Source organism: Stegostoma tigrinum, chromosome 16 (assembly GCF_030684315.1).
Source record: "Stegostoma tigrinum isolate sSteTig4 chromosome 16, sSteTig4.hap1, whole genome shotgun sequence".
In the NCBI taxonomy this organism is placed as follows: domain Eukaryota; kingdom Metazoa; phylum Chordata; class Chondrichthyes; order Orectolobiformes; family Stegostomatidae; genus Stegostoma; species Stegostoma tigrinum.
The window spans coordinates 40,863,064-40,882,347 of record NC_081369.1 but is presented as its reverse complement, the minus strand read 5'-3'; the positions used below and the strand labels follow the sequence as shown (position 1 = coordinate 40,882,347).

At 39.5% G+C, this 19,284-nt stretch overlaps 1 protein-coding gene across 5 annotated transcripts in view; it reads left to right on the top strand.

Annotated features, from left to right (window-relative positions):
- The window catches only part of atxn1l (ataxin 1-like), a 33,015-nt gene continuing 13,731 nt past the window's right edge, over positions 1-19,284 (top strand). Inside the window, exons 1-5 of one of the 5 annotated variants that reach the window (XM_048546455.2) lie at positions 1-155; positions 9,250-9,348; positions 14,156-14,273; positions 14,751-14,824; positions 17,017-17,063. The gene's annotated coding sequence lies outside the window, so the exon portion shown is untranslated. The remainder of the gene's footprint in view (positions 156-9,249; positions 9,349-14,155; positions 14,274-14,750; positions 14,825-17,016; positions 17,064-19,284) is intronic. The other 4 variants (XM_048546454.2, XM_048546453.2, XM_048546459.2 and 1 more) reach the window with 4 other exon arrangements.

Here is a 19,284-nt window from a genome sequence, read left to right as displayed (position 1 = left end):
GTGACGCCATCAGCCTGCGCTGTGGTGTCTGTCGCTGTAAAGTTTTTTTTGCTGTTGAGTTTCTAATCTTCAGGTGAGAGGAAATGTAAGACTTGCCGGAAAGGGAAAAGCCCACGAATTCGCGGAAACTGCTGGAATCAGGATGAAGTTTGCAGGTAAAAGAAAGATCAACTAAAGAATGGGATCTCTCAGCCTATTTTGCTGAAGTTTAGCAACCTGTAGGAAGAATCTAGTTTCCTGCTGGGCCTGACAGTGGTTTTACTTTTAAATTTGAGAAATGCTGCTTTTTTAGTTAAGGTGAGACGATAGTGGATGGTCATTCTTTTAGTACACTGCATAAATAAATTGGTTTGAGTGTTGTGATTTTTCTCTGAATGGTACTGACAATATCATCATCATTTCATGGACGTCACCCGCAATGATCTCCTGATTACTTTGTTTCTGGGGACGCTGGACGGGGTAGTTTTGTGTTATAAAAGCCAGGCGGGTACCATGCTTGTTTTCTGGTTTGTGCTAAACTGAACTGTTTCTAGGAGGGCACCATCGTTGGCCTCAGAACATGGAGAGAAAATTTAATCTGCCTTTTTGACAATGCATGCATATTGATAACTTCTCAGGACTTGAATTTGATGAAAAGCTAACTGACGCTTACAGCTTAGCCTAACATATTTGGTCACTTGTACCAGTGGACAGCTGAAGTGAGTCGAGTTCTGTGCACCATAACTATGTCTTTAAAAACATGACATTTGCAGAACAGGAGTGAACCAGGTGCCTTATAGTCTTAAAGTGGAGTAGTTGGAAAGAATAACTCAGATTAGGAAGCTACAGCATTTTTCTTGATTTCATCATGTGTAATGCAGCACATTTCAATCTCTTAGGGAACAATAAAATTCCAGAGCAATAACTTCCTATCATTCCCATCCATTATCTCTGCAGTCTGTCAGGGATATACCCTTGGTTATCCTCCAATTTCTCATCTACGTGCTACAACTTGATGGCTTCATCTGAAAACATACTTTAGATATCATATAAATATTAACAATATTCAGCACTGCCCTTCCTGATCCCTTCACTCTGTTTAATTTGACACAGTGCTTTTCCAACATCCGTTACCGTTGGAATCTTCTACCAACTCCATCTCTCTCGATAGCAAGTATCTTATTAACAACCTTACTGTTATATTTTAAACCCCAAGATAAGTTTCTGACTACATATATGTTTCATCAACAAGACTACATACTTTCACCTTTTTAACATCACCTATCTCTACCCCTGCACCAGTTAATCTATTGTTCGGATGTTCATTCTTTGCTTTGTTACCTTTACAGTTATTTATTCCAATTATCACCCATCTAACATCCCATGTTCTACCCTCACCAAAAATCTGGGCGTATTTCCTAACAGTGTCTCATGTTCACACATCCTGATCCAGAAACATTTAATTTTACAACTCTAATCCTTGTTTTAATTATCATTATAACACTCACTCTCCATTCTTATTTGTCAGCTGTGGCTTATCTAGCAGTGCACTCACCTCTGAATCACAGTGTTCTGGGCTCCAGTGCCATTCCAGTGCTTGAACGTGAAAATCTATGCTGACAATCCAGTGCAATACTGAAGGAGCATTGCACTGTTGGAGATGCTTACTTTCAGATGAGATGTTAAACCGAATCCCCCATTTGCTGCTTTGGTGAATGTGAAAGATCCCATGAACCTATTTCAAAGACATGCAGGAGAGTTTTCTCTGTTGTCGTGGTTAATAGTTATCACTGTCAAATTAATGGAAAGCAGGTTATTTGGTGATTATCAAATTGGTGTTTGTGGCAGTTTCAGTGCATACTGATTGTCATGTTTCCTACGTTACAAACATGATTACATTTTTAAAAAAAGTACTTAATTGTCTGTCAAATGCTTTGAAACATCCCACTAAAGGTGCCGTACAGATGCATATCTTTCTTTTCCATCCTTATAACTTCTAACAACCTTCTTAAGATCTCCTGCACATCCCTGATTTTAACCGCTTCACCACTGGTGGCCTTTGCTTTCAGTTGCCCAGGCCCTAGATTCTGGCATATTGCTTCTTGATCAGTAGGACAATCAATGGTTCTGGGTTAAGGACAGGAAAGTGCATGTAAGAAATGTTGAATCAACCATGAGCCAATTGAGTTGCAGAGCAGGTTTCACATGCCAAATGGCCTACTTCTGAACATATTTCTTATGTTCATGGTAACCATGTAACCATTGCTGATTGCCATGGAACTAAATCTGGTTCATGAGCGACCTCCCACGAATGGTAGGAATTCTGGGTCCTTACCTGGTCTGGCCTGGATGTAGTTCCTGACCCACCGTAATGTGGTTGACTTCTAAGTGTCCTTTGAAATGACGTAGCAAGCCACACAATTAGGAATGGGTAACAAATGCCAGCAATGCCTACATTCCATGTAAGGGGAAAAAAAAACTTTTCCTTCTCTCTCCATCTATTGAATACTCTAAGATACTCTTGAAAACGTACTCTTCATCCATTCTTAAATTTCTTTATGTGACTGATTATCCAATTTTGTTTAATAGTATTGCTGTGTATCTCAGTGTGTTTTACTGCCTTTATGTGCTCTTTAAAGACAAACTCCTTTTGTTCCATTAGGTAGAAAATATGATGCTGACAAAGACATTTTAGCCATGTGCCAATCTTTCACATGAGTGCTCCTAATCCCATTTGATTGTTCCATTCCCATAGCCTTTTATTATCCTCACTTACATCCAAAAGTAGACCAAACCTAATCCTTTAAGTCAACACAGTTTCTACTTTAAATGCAAACTCTGGTACATTGCATAAACTTAGAATACAAAAGAAAAATATCTGTGGCCCTTTTCTACATCTCTGCATTTAATCCTGTATTTATGATTTCTCATTCCAGATTCCCAGTGTGGAGCTGGAGGAACGCAGCAGGCCAGAATCTTCAGAAATTTCTGAAGAAGGGTCCCGACCCGGAACGTCAACTTTCCTGCTCCGCTGATGCTGCCTGGCCTGCGGTGTTCCTCCAGTTCCACACTGTGTTATCTCTGACTCCAGCATCTGCAGTTTCTACTAACTCAGATTTGCAGTGTAGTTTTATCTATTTCATTTTATATTGGTTCTTGGGATGTGGATGTTGGCAGCAAGGCTGCAATTTCTCGACTGTCCATGGTTGTTGAGAAGATTAAGTATCAGTCATGTTGTATCGGACTGGAACTATTGCAGATCAGTTCAGGGTGACTGATAGCTTTCTTGAAGGACTGTCAACCCTTCTCTGTTTGATTTTATTTAAATATCTCCATCAAACCTCTACAGTTTCTCTATTCTGATGAAAGCAGGTCCAATATTTCAAGCTTTTCTGCATTTTATTTTCCATCAAGGCAACAGTTCCCTCATGAGCCAGTATTGTACTCTTCTTGTTGCCTTCTTTTCCTGTCTTCATTAGGTTAACTTGTCTGTAATTAACCAAGTTTATGTCTAGCCCTGTTGAAATGGGGCTCAGTTGCTGTTCGGTCCTCTGCAACACATCCACTCACCAAAGGACTCTTCTGTCAGTTCTTCCAATTTCCACAGAAACTCTGAATGTATCCAGTGTCATGTAAGCTGAGTGATTTGTATATGTTTTATTGTCATTTGTTTTATTTAGATTTTGAAGTAGTAGTACTTCACATTGTAAAGAACTGTCATCTGAAATTTAGTGAGCTCTTAGTTTGAAATGATCTCTTTCCTCTTCAATCATTCTGGTCCTTTTTGTGCCATTAATTTAATGACATTACTGACTGAAGGAAAAAATGAGAAAAAATTTGGGGTCTGAGTTTGTGAAGCAGTTTAATAATTTATGACTAACTTGTCACTATTTCTCGAGCCATGCTCTCTTTCAAAACAAAAATTAGTATGAGAGAGCAAATTCGTGGAATGTTAATTTAAATTTGTTTGCAATGGGAGAGCCTTACAGTCAGACAGCGTAAACATTGAAGAGCATTAGCTTGCTTTCAGTTGCAAGGATCAGGGATTGATGTTTTTGTGCTTAGGGGAAAAATGCATAGCTCATAAAGCTAAGAAACTAGACTTTTTGGAGACTTGGTGGAACTGCCTTTGAGATACTGAAAAATCATATAATCCCTACAGTGTGGATAGAGGCTATCAAGTCTGCACCAACCCTCTGAAGAGTGTCCCACTCAGAGTCAACTCCCCGTCCCATAATCCTGCATGTACCATGGCCAAGCCAACACATCCCTGGACACAGTGGGACAACTTAGCATGACCAGTCCACCTAACCTGCACATCTTTGGACTGTGGGAGGAAACCGTAGCATCCACCTGTGGAAACCTGTGCACACATGGAGACAATGCGCAAACTCCATCCAAACCAAGGAGGCCATCAATAAACATGTAGAATTAGACCCTATATATACACCACTGTGAAGAAAAACCAGAAATGAGGTAATCAACTCCAAAAGCCTCGAGTTTAAATACCAGGCGGAAAAGTACAACAGCAGGTCATCGGAGGCTGCACTGAAGATGTTACCCAGCACGATAATGAAACATCTGCAAACTAATGAACCAGCTCGGCAAGTGAACCAATCACAGCATCCATGCATAGTCACCCAAGGCTGGAAACAAACCTTGGTCCCTGGCACTGTGAGGCAGCAGTGCTAACTACTGTGCCACTGTGCTGCCCAGAATTTGCGTCTAATTGTTGCATGTAGTGCATAGAAGTGATAAGGAATTTTAAAAAATCATTAATTACATTGATTAATGAGAGCATAAAAGCTTAAAGCAGTTAATGAAGGTAAAGTGGAATTATACTAGATATAACTGTATATGGATTGAGGAGTCATTATTTAAAGGGATAGGATAAGAGAGAGAATATAGTCTTGGGGACCCTCAATTTGCAGACACAGATTAGACCATAGTATATGTAGAGATTCAGGACAAATTAAATGTGATACACATCTACCGTGATACTAACCTTTAAAGAAATCCCTTATGATAGACCCAATGGTAGACCTTGAAAATGTCCAAAACAAAGACAGTACATTCATGAAGTATTCAGGATCACACTTCCAACAGGCTGTGATGTGGGAAGCAAGTTAGCCACTAGAATTGCCTGCTAGACGACGTTACTGTTGATCTGAATTAAACTAGACCTTCTATGGAATTGCATGGTTGGAGAGTTAATGGCAGCTTCTGTAAGTTTGTGTAATACTGAAGTAGGACTACTCGGATCGTCATTTGAACGGTTTCCGATCACTCAAATGTTGGGATATAAATAAAAATTAGCACATTTCCACAGAAAAAGAAAGATGGATTGGAATTGTTGGCAAAATATCTTTATCATAAATGATATGTATCCAACCTTATTCTTTCTTTTCCTAATAAGACCATAAGACATGAGTAGAAATAACTGCTCTGACATTCAGTGAGACTGTGGCTTTTCCCTATAACCCTCGATTCTCTTTCTGATTAGAAATCTGCCTATCTTGGCCTTGAATATACTTAATAAACCAGTCCTCTGAAGTAAAGAATTTCACAGATTCATTACCAACTAAGAGAAGAAATTGTTCCTCATCTCTCAAATGTGCAACCACTTACACTGAAATTATGCCCTCTGGCCCTAGATTCTCACACAAGAGGAAACAACTTCTCTACATTGGCCCTGCCAATTCCCCTAAGAATATTATATGTTTCAAAAAGGTCATCTGTCATTCTTTTAAGTTCCAATTAGTTAAGGCCAAATGTATTCAACTCCACTCATAAAACAGGTCCCCCCCCATACCTGGTATCAGCCTAGCGAACTTCCTCTAGACTGCTTCTGATGCCAGTAATCTGTCCTCCGATAAGGGACCAAAAGGTATTTACAGTATTCACGCTATGGTCTGATTAGTGCATTATATAGATTTATCTTTTCTACTTTTATACTCCATTCCCTTTGAAATAAAGGTCAATGTTCTATTTGTCTTCCTAATTACCCACCAAACTTTTGATGTAAGCTTTTTCTGATTCAAGCATGAGGAGTCCCAAATCCCTCTGTTCTGTAGCTTTCTCTACTTAATTAATATTTAGCTCCATTTCTCAGCCTGCCAAAGTGCATAATCTTACAAATTCTCCCTTTTCCTAACTCTGTTCTATTAGTTAGCCAATCCTGTATCTATGCTGATATATTACATTCAACACTATATGCTATTATCTTATTAAGTATCTTTTTCCATATTTCTAAATGCTCTGCTTTACATCCTTTATAATAGACTCTAACATTTTCCCATAACAGACGTTAAACTAACTGGCCCATAGTTACCTGTTTTCTCGCCCCCACTTTTTAAACAAAAGTGCTACATTGGGAGTTTCCAAACCTTTGGAACCTTTCCAGAATCAAAGGATTCTTTGAATATTACTGTCAGCGCATCCACTCCGTGTAACCACTTTCTTTAATATCCTAGGATGCATCCCCTCAGGTCCTATTCACCCACATTTATTTTCATGAATGCTCACAGGACAGTGGTCACCATGATTGACAATTCATGGGAGGCCAAAACCAGCTTCGCCACTGGCACCTGAGTTGACATTAGCTCAGGAGTGATTGACCTTTCTGTGATTTAGTGCCACATAAGTACAATGTTATTTTTTTTTCAATTAAACTATAAAGTGTTTAATTTTTAAAAATACTTGTGACTACTTTTGATCTCTCGACGGCAGTTAAGGATGGACGATAAATGTTTGCCTGTTGCTTCAGTTTGCTATTATTTATAAACTGCGGTAGTGTTTTCTTCTCCAGCAGTAACATGATGTTAATTGTTAGTGCATGGTACAGAGGCAAACACAACAATATGTGGATCGAAGTAGCTTATTTCAAGTGCCTGTCTTTGAATTGTACATATCTTCATTTGCAATAGTCTCTTTTATTTTGTTATTTATGGGAAATTCGGAGTAAAATCCGAAGTTCCACAAAATTAGTTATCACAAGCAAATCTGTTCTAGTCAGCATAGTGCAGCTCTGGCAACAGAGCATGAGTAACATAATGTGAGACACCTTTGCCCACATACCATTTTGAATACTTTTTTTAAAGGAGGGGAAAAATAGCTGGTGCAGCAGGTGAACATATGATTTGAAAGCAGCTCAGATGAAATGGCAAAGGTCTGCAAGCTGATTGGGCTTTTGTGTTTTAGGCGAGCTCAGCTCTAAGTGCCTGGTAAGTGTGGATCCACAGCGCAATATTCATTGTGATCCACTACATATTGCTACTAAATGTATTCTGTATGTATGTCAAAAGTAGTGGGAAAGTCATACTTGTACAGTAGGAATGTTGTTCTGGATTTGAAGCTGTAGTTTCATGGCACCGTGAACTTTTCCTTGTATCTGGTCATGCAATACTTGACATGAGTATCTGACTCAAGAGTCTTGATCAGATATATAAAATAAGTGAGAGTGAGGAAGAGAGAAAGCCAGTGTCAAAGATCATTTTCATGCATTTCAACTTTGGCTAGAAGATCTGTATTTTATACACCCCATAGAAAAATAATAATATAGGGAAAGAATGCAGGATTGTTCACTGGGAGTGGTAGTGTCCCAGCCTCTGGTTTGAGTTAAAGTTCTTCCTACCCTAAAGGTGTGGTATAACTCGTCTGAGAGGGTTGATTGAATGCAAGGCCAAACTGCTGCATGCTGTTTCCTACCCAATCCCAGTATTCCATTTGACAGCAGGAGATTGGATGTAAAAAAAACCTTATTATTTGTCCCCATTTCACAGTTTGTCGCTAACTTGTTAAGGAAGTGTTGATCCATAATGGTTTGCAATGCCTGTATAAACCCTGAATGCCCATTGATGCAGATTTGATTTACCATGAAAATTTAGAATATTTTCTGATAACCTATTTTGTAAGTGGTCTGGCTTATTGACCGTGACCTTGTTTGGTCAGTTTCTCAGCACTCTAGAAACCAGTTTGTTGAAGAAAAACATTAATGTCAGTCTGGGCTTTTAAGTCAGAAGTTCATGGGTTCAAGCTTCAAGTGAAGAGACTTGAGTACGTGATGCCAATTGATACTCCAGTAGTGCACTGAAGGAATAATTTCTCTTATTTATGTCTGACAGATCTTGATATGTGCAAATTGACTTACATTTATCTATGTAATAGCAGTGCTTGCACTGTGGAGCATTTTGGGAAGCCCAATTTATGTAAAAAGCAGAATATTAATGAAATTTAAGATAACAAAGTGTGGAGCTGGATGAACACAGCAGGCCAAGCAACATCTTAGGAGCACAAAAGCTGACGTTTCGCACCTAGATTTTTCTTTTTGATTTTAAACATTAGTCATGTGGCGAAAGTACCTTCCATTAGCAATTTTCAAGCTGTTTAGTTAACCGTACAGTATGCTAATTGATATGAAGAGAGCCTTGAATTTAGACTGTATTTAAAATCTATTTTATTTTAATCAATGATTCTGAAAATAATGTAAATTACTATAAATTTATTTGCAACAGCTTCAGGATGCATTGTAAATACTTTTTGAAGTTAGATGTTGCTTGCTGCAGCTAATACAGTGGATTGTTATCAGCAAGAGCAGAGCTGGTGATTTTTGGCCTATTTATGTGAGTACAGTTTCATATATGGTGTGATTTAGTCCCAGTTGAGGTAGATACTGGAAGATTCGGATTGGTTTTATCAGGCGTTCATTATACAAACTCACTTTAAGTTATAGATGTTTTATTTTCTAATTCAGTTGCAAATAAGTTTTTGTAAATTAAATTGTCTGATCTTTACATCTTAAAACGTTGATATTCTTGAAGCTAAAGTACAGTATTGTCGAAGAACACACTGTCAATCAGCTAATTTTGGATGATGCTTTTCAGCAAAATAATCCATTTGCTGTGAAAATATTAAGTCAGGAATGGCTTTAATAAAAATGCTGAAATATTTGCCCACAGATCAAGATATTTGAATTTCTTAATGTCCTACCCTGATATCAGAAAACACATTAGTGATAGCCCTGATATTCAGTGCATGAAGTCTTTAATCATTTATTCAGTTTGAGTTGAATTATATGAAGATCCAGCCAGGCACCAGTTATTAGAAGTTCCTTACCACCGATTAGCTTCCTGGTTCTCAAGACGTTGCGGTTATTCAAAATAATTCAATTTCTGAAAAGCTAGTGTCTCTCCTTCAGGAAAATATTTGCTTGGAACTGATCTGAGCTGCGTAGACTCAAAAAACTCGAATGTTAATCTTTGGTCTTTCCAGGCAGCTCCATAATTAACTTCAGTACCCCTGATCCATGGAAGAGATTGTGGAGGGTGGGGTTGAAGTTAGTGAATGTTCCGTATTGGAAATTACATCTTGGTAAGTATTGGGCACATTCTGAGCCAGCTCTTAAAGTCATAGAGTCTTATAGCACTGAAACAGATCCTTCAGTCCAACCAATTCATGCCACCCATAATCCCAAACTAAACTCATCCTGCCTGCCTACTCCTGGCACATATTCCTCCAAACGTCTCCTATTCATGTACTTATCCAAATGTCTTTTGAATGTTGTAATTGTACCCGCATCCACCACTTCTTCTGGATGTTCATTCCATAAAAGAATCACCATCTGTGTAAAAAAAAATTTGCCCTGATGCCTTTTTAAAATCTCTCTCCTCTCATCTAAAAATGTGCCCCCCTAGTCTTCAAAACCCCCATCCTAGGGAAAAGACAATTACCATTAACTTTATCTGTACCCCTCATTATTTTATAAACTTCTGTAAGATTTCCTTTTGACTTTCTACACACCAGTGAAAAAAGTCCCAGCCTTCTAGCCTTTCTTTACAACTCAAACCTTCCATACCTGGCAACATCCTGGTAAATCTCTTCTGAACCCCCTTCAGCTTAATATAAACAAATAGTGAAATAATAAGTGATCTCAAACCGAGTTGAATCATGATTGGTTATCGTTTCTGGTAATTACTGCAGGATTCTCGCTAGAAAATGTACTGTTCTAGCATGAGAAGGAAATGGGAGAAAGTGTGGTGATGGGGGAACAAAATATATTTCTTCACCTGTAGATTAGCCCACATTCCTAAACAAGATAGCCATTGTCGGGATGCATGTATCCTGCATTTAAAGCATACTCTAATAGTACATTTTTAGCACTGTTTGTAAATTTGAATTGTGCTGGCCCAATTTTAATTTTTAGCACTGTTGCTGAACGGACAGCAAGAACTACATTGTAGGTTCTCCTAATTCACGTACTGTCTTCTGCTCGCCTGATCCCCTGACTCCCCCCTTACGTTTCTCACTTGCCGCCTCTCCTGTTTGCCATTCTTCTGATTCTCCTCATCCATTCTCGCTCACTGACTCTCCTGATTTCCATCGCTTTCTCTTGTTCTCCTTCACTTCTTTATTGCAACACACTCTATCCTGATTCTCTGACTGTCTCCTGCACACTAGCTCTCCTGATTTCTCCTCCCAGTCCCACACTCACCAATTTCCTTCGATTTTATTTTTCTACTACCTGCCCCATTCACCATCTCCCTCTCTGAAATTTGACCATCTCTTCACATTGCCTTTCCTGATTCCCCCTCATCTTCCCAGGAGTAGGGCAACAAGTGGGAAGAAGCAATAGGATTGGGAATGGATTGTGGAAAGGTAACATGTTGTAACCCCCTTGTTCAAGAAAGGGTCAAGACAAAAGATGGAAAATTATAGGCCGATTAGCCTAACCTCGGTTGATGGTAAAATTCTAGAATCCATCGTTAAGGATGAGATTTCTAAATTCTTGGAAATGTAGGGTTGGATTAGAACAAGTCAGCATGGATTTAGTAAGGGGAGGTCATGCCTGACAAAACTGTTAGAATTCATTGAAGAGGTAACAAGTCGGTTAGACCAGGGAAGCCCAGTGGATGTTATCGATCCAGACTTCCAAAAGGCCTTTGATAAGGTGCCTCACGGGAGGCTGCCGAGCAAGGTGAGGGCCCATGGTGTTCGAGGTGAGCTACTGGCTTGGATTGAGGATTGGCTATCTGACAGAAGGCAGAGAGTTGGGATAAAAGGCTCTTCTTCGGAATGGCAGCCGGTGACAAGTGGTGTCCCGCAGGGTTCAGTGTTGGGGCCGCAGCTGTTCACTTTATATATTAATGATCTGTATGAAGGGGCTGGGGGCATTCTGGTGAAGTTTGCCGATGATACGAAGTTAGGTGGACAGGCAGGTAGTACTGAGGAGGTGGGGAAGCTGCAGGAAGATTTAGACAGTTTGGGAGAGTGGTCCAGGAAATGGCTGATGAAATTCAACGTGAACAAATGTGAGGTCTTGCACTTTAGAAAAAAGAATACAGGCATGGACTCTTTTCTAAATGGTGAAAAAATCCATAATGCAGAAGTACAAAGGGATGTGGAAGTGTTAGTCCAGGATTCTCTAAAGGTTAACTTGCAGGTTGAGTCCATGATTAAGAAAGCAAATGTAATGTTGTCGTTTATCTCAAGAGGGTTGGAATATAAAAGCAGTGATGTGCTTCTGAGACTTTATAAAGCTCTAGTTAGGTCCGATTTAGAATACTGTGTCCAATTTTGGGCCCCACTCCTCAGGAAGGACATACTGGCAATGGAGTGTGTCTAGCAGAGATTCACACGGATGATCCCTGGAATGGTAGGCTTAGCATACGATGAACGGCTGAGGATCCTGGGATTGTATCTTTACTTAGAGAGTAGTAAGGGAATGGAATGCTTCGCCTGCAACGGTAGTAGATTCACCAACTTTAAGTACATTTAAGTCGTCATTGGACAAGCATATGGATGTACATGGAATAGTGTAGGTTAGATGGGCTTCAGATTGGTATGACAGGTCGGCACAACATCGAAGGCCGAAGGGCCTGTACTGTGCTGTAATGTTCTATGTTCCATGTTCTATGTTCTATTCAGTTGCTGGCCGCTGCTGTTTGCAGACTCCCATTATCCCCTAAAATCTGAGCAATACTTTTGGCTTCCACATCTATGATAATGCAAATCGGGGTGAAAACAATATAAATCCTAACTGAGTATAGTTGATTCTCTGAATTCCTGTCTTTCAAAGGCAGTGAAATGGGATCACAGGTTATAATAGACAACTTGCCTGATTTAAAATGGAACAAAGCCTGGCAGTTAACAATCAATCATCACTATTTGGTGCATTGATTGATAGAGGCACTGCAATGGACAATCAGCACTCTCCACTCATGCCATTATAAATGTTGGTTTTCTCCTTGAATTGGTATTATTGTAAATTGTCTGAGTGCAAGATTAAAGACCTTGACAAAATGTCTTTTTTCCAGCAAACTTGAGCACAATTCTGTTGCCTACTTTGCCTAGGCTCAGCTCATGGGCCTATTTGGCATTCCCAGATAGGAATTAGTCCCCTTCTGTACTGAATTTAATTTGATAGCATCAAAATAAAAATGGCCTATATCTGCCCTTTTGTGACAGTATCACATTTTGCTTTATATTGTTCTGTGAAGTTCCTTCGGACATTTTATTATATTGAAGCCATTACAAAAATACAACCTGATAGATTTAAAAAAAACTTCGAATTTGACAACTATGTTGCTGTCGCCATGATTATGAACAGTAGGCAACTTACATAATTACTGTCTTGTAGACTGGCAGTCTCTGTTAATGTCATGCTGAGTTTCTTCCTTTTCATTGCTATGATTGTTCTTTCTACTTCTTAGAATAATCTTGAAACACCTAACGTTTCATCACATTAGTTTCAGGGGTTTTTTCCCCCACATTTTCCACTTTTTTTTCCCCCTGCCATCTTTTCTCATCAGCTCTGTCCTTGGATATAATTCCAAATGTGTATTTTCCATCTGGTATTTTATCTAAAATATTTTAACACTTTGTTTATAGACGTTTGTCAGAAAGAGTTGAACTTGGAAACCGTCTCCTTTATTTTTTAGATGCTGTCAGGCTCAGCAATGAATTTAATGGTTAAATAAATAGCTTTTCCTTTTAAAAAAGGTAACAATACAAATTCTGTGGTGTTTGCCAGAGTTTTAACCACCAGCCTCCACAGTTGCAGCAAATTTTTGGAAATGCTATTAGCTTTGTTTCTTAAACTGATAATCACAAATTACTTTGGCATGGCAGTTCCTCCTCCTTTCAGTATCTCGCTTGGTTTCACCTCTCTCCCTTCTCATTTAACATCCTCAGCCTCCACTGCTCACTGAGATACTGCAGACCCTTTCAAACTGATATATCTCCACCGCTTTTCTCCCTCAGTCTTTGCACCAAGATCCTCTCATTGCAAGTGATTTCAATCTCCAGCTTAACTCATTATGCTCTCTTTCATCTGAATTTGCTGCATTCTCGTCATCCCTTAATCTCTCCTTCAATTTTGCAACTCACATTAATAGACTCAGCTCACTGTTCCAAAATGCTCCTGGTCGGCCTCCTACATTCTAAGTTTTGTAAATTGAGGTGATCTAAAACTCTGCTCCCCATATCCTTACTCTTACCAAGTCCTGTTTATCCATTTTCCCCTTGCTGACTGACCTACATTGGTTCCAGGTTAAGCAGTGCCTTGAGATTAAAATTTTTATCCTTGATTCTAAATTTCTCCATGTCCTCACTTACCCTGCACTGTTATTTCTTCCAGACTGATAACCTTCCAAGACACTCATGCTTCTTCAGTTCTGACCTCCTGGGAATTCCCCATTTTAATTGCTGTCACAGGTGTGACTTTACCTGTCAGTGCTCTGAGTATAGGCATTCTCTCAGAAAAACCCTCCATTTCCTTCTGTCTTTAAAACAATCCCTGAACCCTGACTCTTTGACAACATTTTTGGCTATCTGCCCTAATGTTGCCTTTTGTGACAGTATCACATTTGGCTATATATTGTTCTGTGAAGTTCCTTTGGACATTTTGTTATATTGAAGCCATTACAAAAATACAAATTGTTATAAATCGCTCTATACAGATACACACAAAAATGTAGCCATCATCACACCACTTAAGCATTGTTTGATTTAAATGCTGTTAAGGTTTGGAAGCATTAATTCTGGAATTGCATTCAAAACTGTTTTACAAAATTTGAGTGAAATGTCTTAGATTTACTATTATACTTCACTATAATTTTACTGACAATACATATCAATATACACCTATAATAACAGAAACATTTTATTTTTTTCTTTTTAGGATCAAGGTAGAGGTGCCCTTGCTGGATACTACTTTAGTTGATAATGGAAAGATTGCCATTACATTAGCTAAATATAAACTATGGAAGGTGTAACATGTGAGGTAATTCATCCTTCTGGTTAGTATAAACTTGAGTATAAAATATGACATTAAACTCTTGAAATTGTGTTGCTTATTGTTTAAATACATACTATAGAATCCCTACAGTGTGGAAGCAGGCCATTCAGCCCACTGAGTCCATGCCAGCCCTCCAAAGAGCATCCCATACAAATCCACCACCACTACTCTATCCTTGTAACGCTGCATTTTCCATGGCTAATGCACTTAGTCTGCTCATCCCTGGACACTATGGGCACTTTAGCATGGCCAGTCCAACTAACCTGCACATCTTTGGACTGTGGGAGGAAACTGGAACACCCAGAGGAAACCCTTGTTGACACGGGGAGAATGTGCGGACTCTACACAGACAGTCACCTAGAGCTGGAATGGAACCCAGTTCTCTAGTGCTTTTAGGCAGTAGTGCTAACCACTGTGCTACTGTGCTGCCCTGAGAAAGAATATTACTTGCATTTAATCTTTCTTCTGCTCATTAAAGGTGAAAGATGTCAGTGCTCGGAAACACAACCCTTCTCCATTTTGGGCACTCAGTGTACACAGAAACACTCGCAGGTAATTTTTTCAACAGTCTAGATGTTGAATATGTAGATTGGACATGACGACTGAAGTTTTTGGCTTAATTTAATCCTAATTGGTAAAATGCAACTAGGCAATGCAAAACAACTACTTATCGTACAGTAACCTGCTAAAAGCAGGTAGGTAAAGTACAATCATTCAAAATACTGTAAAATGGGATAAAGTCACATTAAAACAAAATTAATCACATGTTGATACATTTCTTAATAAAAATTCAAATTTATTTTGTGATACTAAATCTCTCATTGAGAAGCCATGCATATCGGTATATTGCTGGAAAATTAAACTGGTTTAACCTAGACTAATGTTGCAAAGATGATGAGTTTGAATCCCACCACAGCCACTCAGGAATTTAATTTTAATTAATTTGATATGTCTAGAATAAAAAGCCAATATGAGTAATGATGATCATCCAACTAACAGACTGTCACAGAATCCTTTTTGTTCTCTAATGTTCTCCAGAGACAGGAAATCTGCTGTCCTTATTGCTGTGGCCTATGTGCAACTCCAATCTCAAGTCACACAACTGAGCCTTAAGTGCCCTATGAAATGGCCAAGGACGACATTCAGTTGTCAAGGTTGCCCATGACAACCTTCTCAAGGGCAGTAGGGATGGATAATTAGCAAAACCACATCCACTGAAAAAATGAAAAATAATACTGTCTCTCAAGTTTACTGGCACTTTAATCTTAAGCATGCATGCTGTGTTGAAGTTCTACAAAGTAGTGGAGATTTGAAATAAAATGGGAAGTGCTGGAGAAACTTAGCAGGCCTGGCAGTATCTGTGGAGAGAAAAAAAAACAGGTAAAGGTTTTGGGTCCAATGAGTTTCTCTAGTACTTCCTGTTCTTGTGAACAACTTACAAGCATTCTATTAACAAAAACGGAAGTTGCTGTAAAAGCTCAGCAGGCCTGGCAGCATCTGTGAAGGAAAAATCAGAGTTAACGTGGTTCTGATGACCCTTCCACAGAACAGAAGCATTCTATTGACTATAGCAATTTTCCTTCAAGCAGTATCAGCCAGGGAAAGGTAAAGCCCTGAAATTTCATTCGTATTGTCGTTTAAAATTAATGCAAGAAAGTAAACTGACAGATTGGGAGAAGCTTGAGACCTAGAATTTTAATACGAAAGTTTTATTTTGCACGCTTTAGTCTGTACCTCTGCAAAACATACCACAAGTGTAAATCTCCGCATGATTTACACAGTAGTTCTCTACTATTCAGACTGCATAGGATAAAATCTTTCCTGGATTTTGGAAAACACCATAGATACAAATATTTATTGAAGACATAAAACAGTGATTAAACCCTAAAAAGCGATTAAAAAGGGTTTTACTTCACATATTTACCAAAGTAAAATGAGACTGGTGAAACTAAAGGAACCATAGGGCTTGTGTCTGTTCTAAAGAATTGATTTGTCCAAGTAATATATTTCTGGACTGGAATGGTTACAGTGTTGGATGTAATGCCTGATATGATTATTAAACTACAAAGATGAGAGAATCGTGAATCCAATACTTGTTCCATTTTTGGTAATATCAAGTGATATCAGGTCATAGAAAATTTGTTGCTCATGTTGGAGATCCAAAGCCAAAACAGATAATGCAAATACATAACCGAAGAGCCACCAACTGTAAAATAAAAAGACAGGTTAATGTTTCTTAAACTAACTACAACATCAGAACTGGAAATACATAGACAACTGAGTATTTTATGAGTTTGGTTCAAGGATAGGAAGAAAGGCAACACATGCTGCAATGACAGGGAGTTAATAAGTTGCACTTTCACTCAGCTGTTCAACGCATGCTTGGACAATGGAGATATACAACATGAAAAAATTCCAAATAGGTACATAGGGTAGCAAAAACAGAAACAATTCCCACAGAAAGAAAATTGAGCAAAATTGAGGACAAAAGGTTTTTTTAAAAAGTGCAAGAACCTACAAATATAGAAATTCTGTCTGCAAGTCTGAGCAGATTATCTATGGCTTGTTCCCAGTCTGACGTCCCTGGAACAATGAAGGCCAGAAATAAAGAGGCTTGCTTGGACTCTATGCTAGCTAGAGTAACAGTATCTAATTTTTCTTTTGGGCATTCTTCAGCCCTCTCGTCTGAAAACTGGCTTCAGTAATACAACACCTTGCTTATCTCTTTCATTTTTTTTAAACAGAAAGTGATGCTAGTGATGTGAGTGAACTTGTCAGTGTCAAGGAGAAGGTAGGTTGGTTTATATTTCCACATATAAATCTTCTATCAGAACACGACATTGGTATAGTTTTGTTGTGTTTGCCCGATTTTATTCTCCCTTGGGCCCTTGCCAGTATTTTCTACTTTCATTTCTGACTTCCTGGCAGTTACATGTGCTGAATCTTACCCCAGTTCATATTGATCACCGATTTTACAGTGTGAAATTATCCAATCTGGGGCTAAGAAAGGAACAAAGAAGTATTTTTAACAGGTGAGTGATTAATAAGTACAAGTAGTAGTAAGCACCTTGGTACCCTTGGAAACACATTATGGAGAATTAACGTGAAAGTATATCAAGCAATTCAAAAAGCAAATAATACATGAGCCTTTACTGCCAGAGGGTTGGATTATGTGAGTAAGAAAGTTCTGCAATTAATTGCTTTGAGATCACACCTAGAGTACTATGTACTGATTTGATCTGCTCGTCAAGAAAAGATAAGAACGAAGCCTTAGAAGGCATGCAGTGAAGTTCACTAGAATTAGAGGCCTGTCCTCTGAAGAGAAATTGAGTAGAATGGGTCAGTATTTTCTAATGTTTAGAAGAGTGAGATTTAATTTTCTTATAACATTTTAAAATATTTGAGTATGAGATAATATGGACGCTGAGAGCTTTTTTCCCTTGCTGGAAATCTAGAATAGAGAATCTTAGGATAAAGGGTAGGCCATTTAAGGCTGAGATGAAGAAAAATATCCCCACGCGGAGTAGTGAATCTTCCTCACTTCATTCCATAGAGAGATGTGGATAATCAGTTGATCAATATTTTGAAGACTGTGATCAAGAGTTTTGGGTACTAGGGAAGTTGAAGGATATGGGGATAGAGTGAAAAAGTTTATTTTCGTAGATTTCATAAAATCTGTACGGTGTGGAAACAGGCCCAAGTTGATGTAGAAGTTTGGCTCTTGTTGAATGTCAGAGGTGGATTTTGGGGCTGTGAGGTCTGTTGCTACTCCTTTTTTTTTTGCCTCTGTATCCTTATAATGGTGAGCTTCAAGAACTCTTATTCGCTCTACCAGGAGATTTATGCAACTTGAGAATGTTTGTTTGATAATGGGTTTATTTGCAAAAAGACTAAAGTAATTTCTGCTTTTATGGGGAGGCTATGGCCGAGTGGTATTATTGTGGGACTGTTAATCCAACAACCCAGATAATGTATCAGAGATAATGGGAACTGCAGATGCTGGAGAATCCAAGAGAATAAAGTGTGATGCTGGATGAACACAGCAGGCCAAGCAGCATCTCAGGAGCACAAAAGCTGATGTTTCGGGCCTAGACCCTTCATCAGAGAAGGGGGATGGGGAGAGGGTTCTGGAATAAATAGGGAGAGAGGGGGAGGCGGTCCGAAGATGGAGAGAAAAGAAGATAGGTGGAGAGGAGAGTATAGGTGGGGAGGTTGGGAGGGGATAGGTCAGTCCAGGGAAGACGGACAGATCAAGGAGGTGGGATGAGGTTAATAGGTAGGAAATGGAGGTGCAGCTTGAGGTGGGAGGAAGGGATGGGTGAGAGGAAGAACTGGTTAGGGAGGCGGAAAAAGGCTGGGCTGGTTTTGGGATGCAGTTGGGGGGAGGGGAAGAACTGGGCTGGTTGTGTGATGCAGTGGGGACAGGGGACAAACTGGGGTGGTTTTGGAATGCGTTGGCGGAAGGGGAGATTTTGAAGCTGGTGAAGTCCACATTGATACCATTGGGCTGCAGGGCTCGCAAGCGGAATATGAGTTGCTGTTCCTGCAACCTTCGGGTGGCATTATTGTGGCATCGCAGGAGGCCCATGATGGGCATGTCGTCTAAAGAATCGGAGGGGGAGTTAAAATGGTTCGCGACTGGGAGGTGCAGTTGTTTATTGCGAACCGAGCAGGCGTGTTCTGCAAAGCGGTCCCCAAGCCTCCGCTTGGTTTCCCCAATGTAGAGGAAGTCACACCGGGTACAATGGATACAGTATACCACATTGGCAGATGTGCAGGTGAACCTCTGCTTAATATGGAAAGAATCTTGGGCCTGGGATGAGGGTGAGGGAGGAGGTGTGGGGGCAAGTGTAGCACTTCCTGTGGTTGCAGGGAAAGGTGCCGGGTGTGGTGGGGTTGGAGGGGAATGTGGAGCGAACAAGGGAGTCACGGAGAGAGTGGTCTTTCCGGAAGGCAGACAGGGTGGGGATGGAAAAATGTCTTGGGTGGTGGGGTCGGATTGTAGATGGCGG